Source organism: Aegilops tauschii, chromosome 6, assembly GCF_002575655.3.
Source record: "Aegilops tauschii subsp. strangulata cultivar AL8/78 chromosome 6, Aet v6.0, whole genome shotgun sequence".
Lineage (NCBI taxonomy): Eukaryota > Viridiplantae > Streptophyta > Magnoliopsida > Poales > Poaceae > Aegilops > Aegilops tauschii.
The window spans coordinates 367,321,636-367,327,201 of record NC_053040.3 but is presented as its reverse complement, the minus strand read 5'-3'; positions in this window follow the sequence as shown (position 1 = coordinate 367,327,201).

Here is a 5,566-nt window from a genome sequence, read left to right as displayed (position 1 = left end):
CCACCAGAGACCAAGAAGGTGTCCGTCAAGGAGGATGGCACGGGAGGGGCTTTCACCATAAGCTCCACCCTCGACAGCAAATAGGAAGGTGCACTCGTCACTTTCCTCTGGGCGAATGTCGATGTGTTTGCATGGCAAGCATCCGACATCCCCGGTGTTCCCAGGGAGGTGATGGAGCACCATCTTGCTATCTGCCCTCATGCGCGGCCCGTCAAGCAGAAGGTCAGGAAGCAGGCTCTAGAACGGCGAGAGTTCGTCACAGAGGAGATCAGGAAGTTGGAAGCGGCAGGTTTGGTGAGAGGGGTACTCCATCCGACGTAGTTAGCCAATCCGGTGGTGGTGCGCAAGGCAAATGGGAAGTGGAGACTGTGTATTGATTACACAGATATCAATAAGCCATGTCCAAAGGACCCTTTCCCATTACCGTGCATCGAACAGATTGTTGACTCCACGGCCGAGTGTGACTTGTTATCATTCCTTGACGCTTACTCGGGATACCACCAGATTTTCATGACGAAAGAAGATGAAGAGAAGATAGCATTCATCACCCCATGTGGTACGTATTGTTTCTTATGAATGCCTTTCGAGTTGAAGAGTGCTGGCACAACGTTTGCAAGAGCAGTCCAAATTGGTTTTGAGCCCCAACTACATAGAAATATGGAAGCTTATATGGATGACATAGTGGTCAAAACCAAGGACACGGCAACACTCATACAAGACATAGAAGAGACGTTTGCAAATCTGCACAAGATCAACCTCAAGTTGAACCATGAGAAGTGTGTCTTCGGCGTTCCTTCCGGCAAACTTCTCGGGTTCTTTGTGCCACAGCGTGGGATCGAGGCGAACCCAGACAAGATCAAGGCTATTGAGCAGATTGAGCCGCCCAAGCGGATCAAGGATGTGCGTCAGCTCACTGGCTGTGTTACCGCCGTGAGCAGATTCATCTCCAAGTCTGCTGAGCGTGCCCTTCCCTTTTTCAAAATCTTGAAAAAGGCGGGACCAATGGAATGGACCCCAGAGGCCGAAGCAGCGCTACAGGATTTGAAGAAATACCTCTCCTCTACACCGATACTAGTTGCGCCTAAACCACAAGAGCCGTTGCTGCTGTATCTAGCGGCAACGAATCAAGTGGTCAGCGCCGCGCTAGTGGCACAGAGGGAGGTCGATGAAGAGGCAGTGGCAACGGCAGGACTAGCGAATGGCGAGCCAGGGCTCCCCCTGCCAAGGCCTGGCGCCGGCAAGGCAAGGCCCCCAGCAGAGTCTGACGCCATCGGGACGGGGTCCATGCAACTAAATCAAGTGGTGCAGAAGAAGAAGATGATGCAGCACCCGGTTTACTTTGTCAGCTCCCTCTTGCAGGGGGCTAGGTCAAGGTACTCCGGCGTGCAGAAATTGCTCTTCGGCCTCCTTATGGCCTCGAGGAAGCTGCGTCATCACTTCCAAGCCCACAAAATCAACGTCGTCACCCGCCTCCTGTTGCAACGGATACTGCATAACCCAGACGCGACCGGGAGAATCGTGGAGTGGGCCTTGGAACTATCGATCTTTGGTTTGATGTTTGAAAGTACTTCGACGATCCAGACCAGAGTCTTGGCAGAGTTCATTGCGGAATGGACCTCAACGCCCGACGAAGAGATCCAGGAGACCACTCTCCCCGGCAAGGAAGCAAGTCGCAGTTGGATTATGTACTTTGACGGGGCTTTCTCGCTACAAGGCGCCGGTGCTCGTGTACTGCTCGTTGCGCCCACCGGAGAGCACCTCAAGTATGTAATCCAGATGCACTTTCCCAGGGAGATGTCCACAAACAACACTACTGAATACTAGGGGTTGCTTGCCGGTCTTAGGATCGCGGCAGACCTCGGGATCAAGAAGCTCATCGTCAGGGGTGATTCACAGCTTGTCGTCAGGCAAGTCAACAAAGACTATCAAAGCCCGTTGATGGAGGCATACATAGATGGGGTGAGCAAGCTGGAGGAGCGCTTTGACGGTACACAAGCGGAGCATGTTCCCCGAGTGGAGAACGACATCGTCGACTACCTGTCGAAGCGTGCTGCCTTCAAACTACCTGTGGAACCAGGTACTTTTGTGCTTCGGTTAACTAAACCATCCGTTGAACCATCAACAGAGCAGAATAAGCAAAGGAAATCAGGCCCCGGCAAGTACTTTCCCGCCGAGCCCCCGGGAGCCGCCGGCAAGGATGTTGCTGTGGACACTGAGCCCGCCGAGGGGCAACCGACTCCGGCAGGGCGTCAAGCCCTGGCCGTAGAGACGGCCCCTCCCATGGCAGAGGAAATGCCTTTAGTCCTTGACATCGAGCCCCAGGCTCCGGCATGGGCACAACATACCTGCCGATTCCTCCAAACAGGGGAACTCCCTGAGGAACAGGAAGAAGCGGAGAAAGTAGCCCGTCGGTCTGCCATGTATCAGTTTGTCGACGATGTCCTGTTCAGAAAAAGACCGAATGGTGTGAAATTGAAGTGCATTGCCCAGGAGGAAGGACTAGAGTTGTTGGCAGAGATACATGGAGGCATATGTGGTTCCCACATAGGGTCGAGGGCCCTTGCCGGCAAAGCATTCCGACAAGGTTTCTTCTGGCCCACTGCCCTCAAGGATGCAACGTCACTAGTAACCAAGTGTGAAGCGTGTCAGTTCCATTTGAAGAAGCTTCATCAACCAGCTCAAGCCCTTCAAACAATTCCTCTCTCCTGGCCATTTTCAGTCTGGGGGCTCGACATACTGGGCCCTTTCCCCCGCGTTGTCAGGGTCTTTGAGTACTTGTACGTTGCAATCGACAAGTTCACAAAGTGGTCGGAGGTGGAAGCAGTGAGGAAGGTGACAGCGCAGTCAGTCGTCAAGTTCTTCAAGGGGCTAGTCTACCGTTTTGGTGTGCCAAATAGAGTCATCACCGACAACGGCACATAGTTCAAAAGCCACACCTTCATGCAATACATCCAAGATCTCGGCAGCAAGGTCTGTTTCGCTTCCGTGGCACACCCACGGAGCAATGGCCAGACGGAGAGGGCAGATGCTGAAGTACTGCGAGGCCTGAGGACAAAGACTTTGGACAGGCTGCACAAGAGCGGAAAGCGCTGGATTGATGAGTTGCCGGTGGTTCTTTGGTCAATCAGAATGATGCCAAATCGAGCCACCAGCGAGACACCCTTTGCCCTGGTATACGCGGCAGAAGCATTTCTCCCCACGGAACTCACATACGGGTCACCTCGAGTGCTCGCTTATGACGAGCTTGAGCAAGAGCAATTGCGGCAAGATGACGCAACGCTCCTTCAGGAAGATCGTCTTCGGGCGGCTGTGAGAGCAGCGTGCTACCAGCAAGCCTTGCGCCGCTACCATAGCCGCAAGGTTCATGCCCGAAGCTTTGAGGAAGGCGACCTTGTCCTTCGGCGTGTTCAATCGGCCAAGAATTCCAACAAGTTGACGCCGAAGCGGGAAGGCCCTTATCGGGTAATACGAGTCACCAAGCCCGGCGTAGTCCGCCTGGAGACCGAAGATGCTATTCTAGTGAGCAACTCCTAGAACATTGAACATCTTCGCAAGTTTTACCCATAAGGCGCAGTTGCCGGGCCCCCCGGCAAATCACCTTTTGTACAAGCCTTGCCGGCGGGGCATGTAACCCTCTGTACAAAGCCAGGCACAGACCCTGAGCATAAATAAATGAAGCGCTGGCGCCCTAAGTTTTAGCATGCATGCTAGGTTAAGTCTCTCCCTCGGTTAGGGTTGATAGTGCTTAGCGGCGACTAACCCCTAGCATAGAGGTCAAGTGTGCGTTTCTCTGTTCCTTTCCGTGTCTTTGGTTCGCAGGGAACATGGACGTTTCTGCTGAGCTGTTTGGAAGGAAGAGAACAAGCCGGCATTCCGGTCCCGGCAAGCCAAGGTTGCCGGGGGCTGCAGACACAAGAATCCAACAACGGCAAGCCAAGGCTGCTGGGGGCTGCAGATCCAGATAAGTCTTTCATCCTCTATTGTGCATTTCCGTATGGAGTTGGGACGTATGAAACCTCGTTTTATTCCTTGGCCGCCGTGCTCCCCCCTTCTTTCTGTACCCAAGAACTATTCCCTGGGTCGGAACTGGGTCGTAGTCGCGGTGACAAGGAAATAAACGAAGGGCCTAACTCTACTTCGCCCCTGCCTCCGCCAAGAGCGTGAGAATGGTCGAGTGAATTAAGGGGACGGCAAGGCCTGTTGCCGGGCGACAATGTTTATCTTAAAAATGACAAGGATTCACTCCTTGGCATGGGCCTCGCTCACGCACAAAGAACCCGGGAAGCACCCTTTTTCATTAAAAACATCCCATACAGGTACACTTCATACGGAATAAAAAACATGAGCAAGGGGATTACAAGTTTCAAATTTAACAAATGCCCGCAGGCTTACAAACTAAAAAGAGATAAGATGCCCGTAATCCCTTTCTTGTCCCTCTCCTCAGAAGATGGAACGAGGCAACAGGAGGGCAAAAAGAGCGCCTAGGCAAGGTGCGAGCAGCAGAAGACACCAAGAGAACATCCCAGTGGCCGCCCCAAAGAAGGCTGGTGATGATGGTGCCGGGAGAAGAGCTGGATGATGAAGCATCGGGCCGGCAATACGCGACGAAGGCGTCGGTGCCCGCGTACTCCGACTTGACGGCCTGCCACCCGCCTTCTTCATCTTCTCCGGCCTCCCAAGCCAGCCGCCCAAGGAGGCGACCCCGAGAAGTTCAAGGAGCTGGCGATGCAGATGAAGGTGCCGCCGTCGTCGCCTTTGGACGGTGCGTCCGACACCTAGTCGGACCCGTCATCCTCCCTCCCGCTACCCTCGTCGTCGTTGTCGCTGTCCTCCTCGTCACTCCCGCTCGGGGAAGAATCTTCGTCATTGGAGGAGCTCTCCACGCAGCACTTTAGGCGAGTTCCAAGGTCCCCAAAGACCTTGACGGAGAGCAGGCCGTTCTCCATTAATTTGAAGTAGAGAACGAGCCCCGCCGTCAAGCTGTGGAAGGTCGACGTGGCGAAGGTACATGACCTGAGGAGCGGGAAAGTCGACGTCAACCCATGTGCCGCCGTTCCCGCAGCCCCTCATATGCAACTTGAGGGTCTGTGGCGGGTCGAGATCCATCTCCCGGGCGAATGGAGTAGGAAGACAAAGAAGATGACGCGGTGGGCGGCGCAGCCTGATGAAGAACTCACGGGGCTGGTCCCCGACGTGGCCCTCCATTGGGGGAGGCATCGCTGGCGGAGGCAAGGCCGGTGCGCCGCCCCGTGCCCCTCTTCCTCGAGCGCCATGACGACCTCGGCCTCACCCCTCCCCCTTCCTCTCGTGGCCAGCTCCGCCGCCGCAAGCAATTGGGGAGGAGGGACGCGTTGTCGAGCAAAGACCCTCGCCGCAACCGTCGAAGGGCCGGCGCCCCCTCCCGCCATGGCCGATGAAAGGAAGGAGCCGAGGTGGAAGGAGATGGATGATGAAAGATTGTGGGATGCCATCCCCCTCCCCCTTCTTATAAAGGGGCCGGGTCGGGGTCGGCTGCCCCGCTCAACCAATCCGACCATCGAGGGCGCAGGGAATCGAGACCGACCCG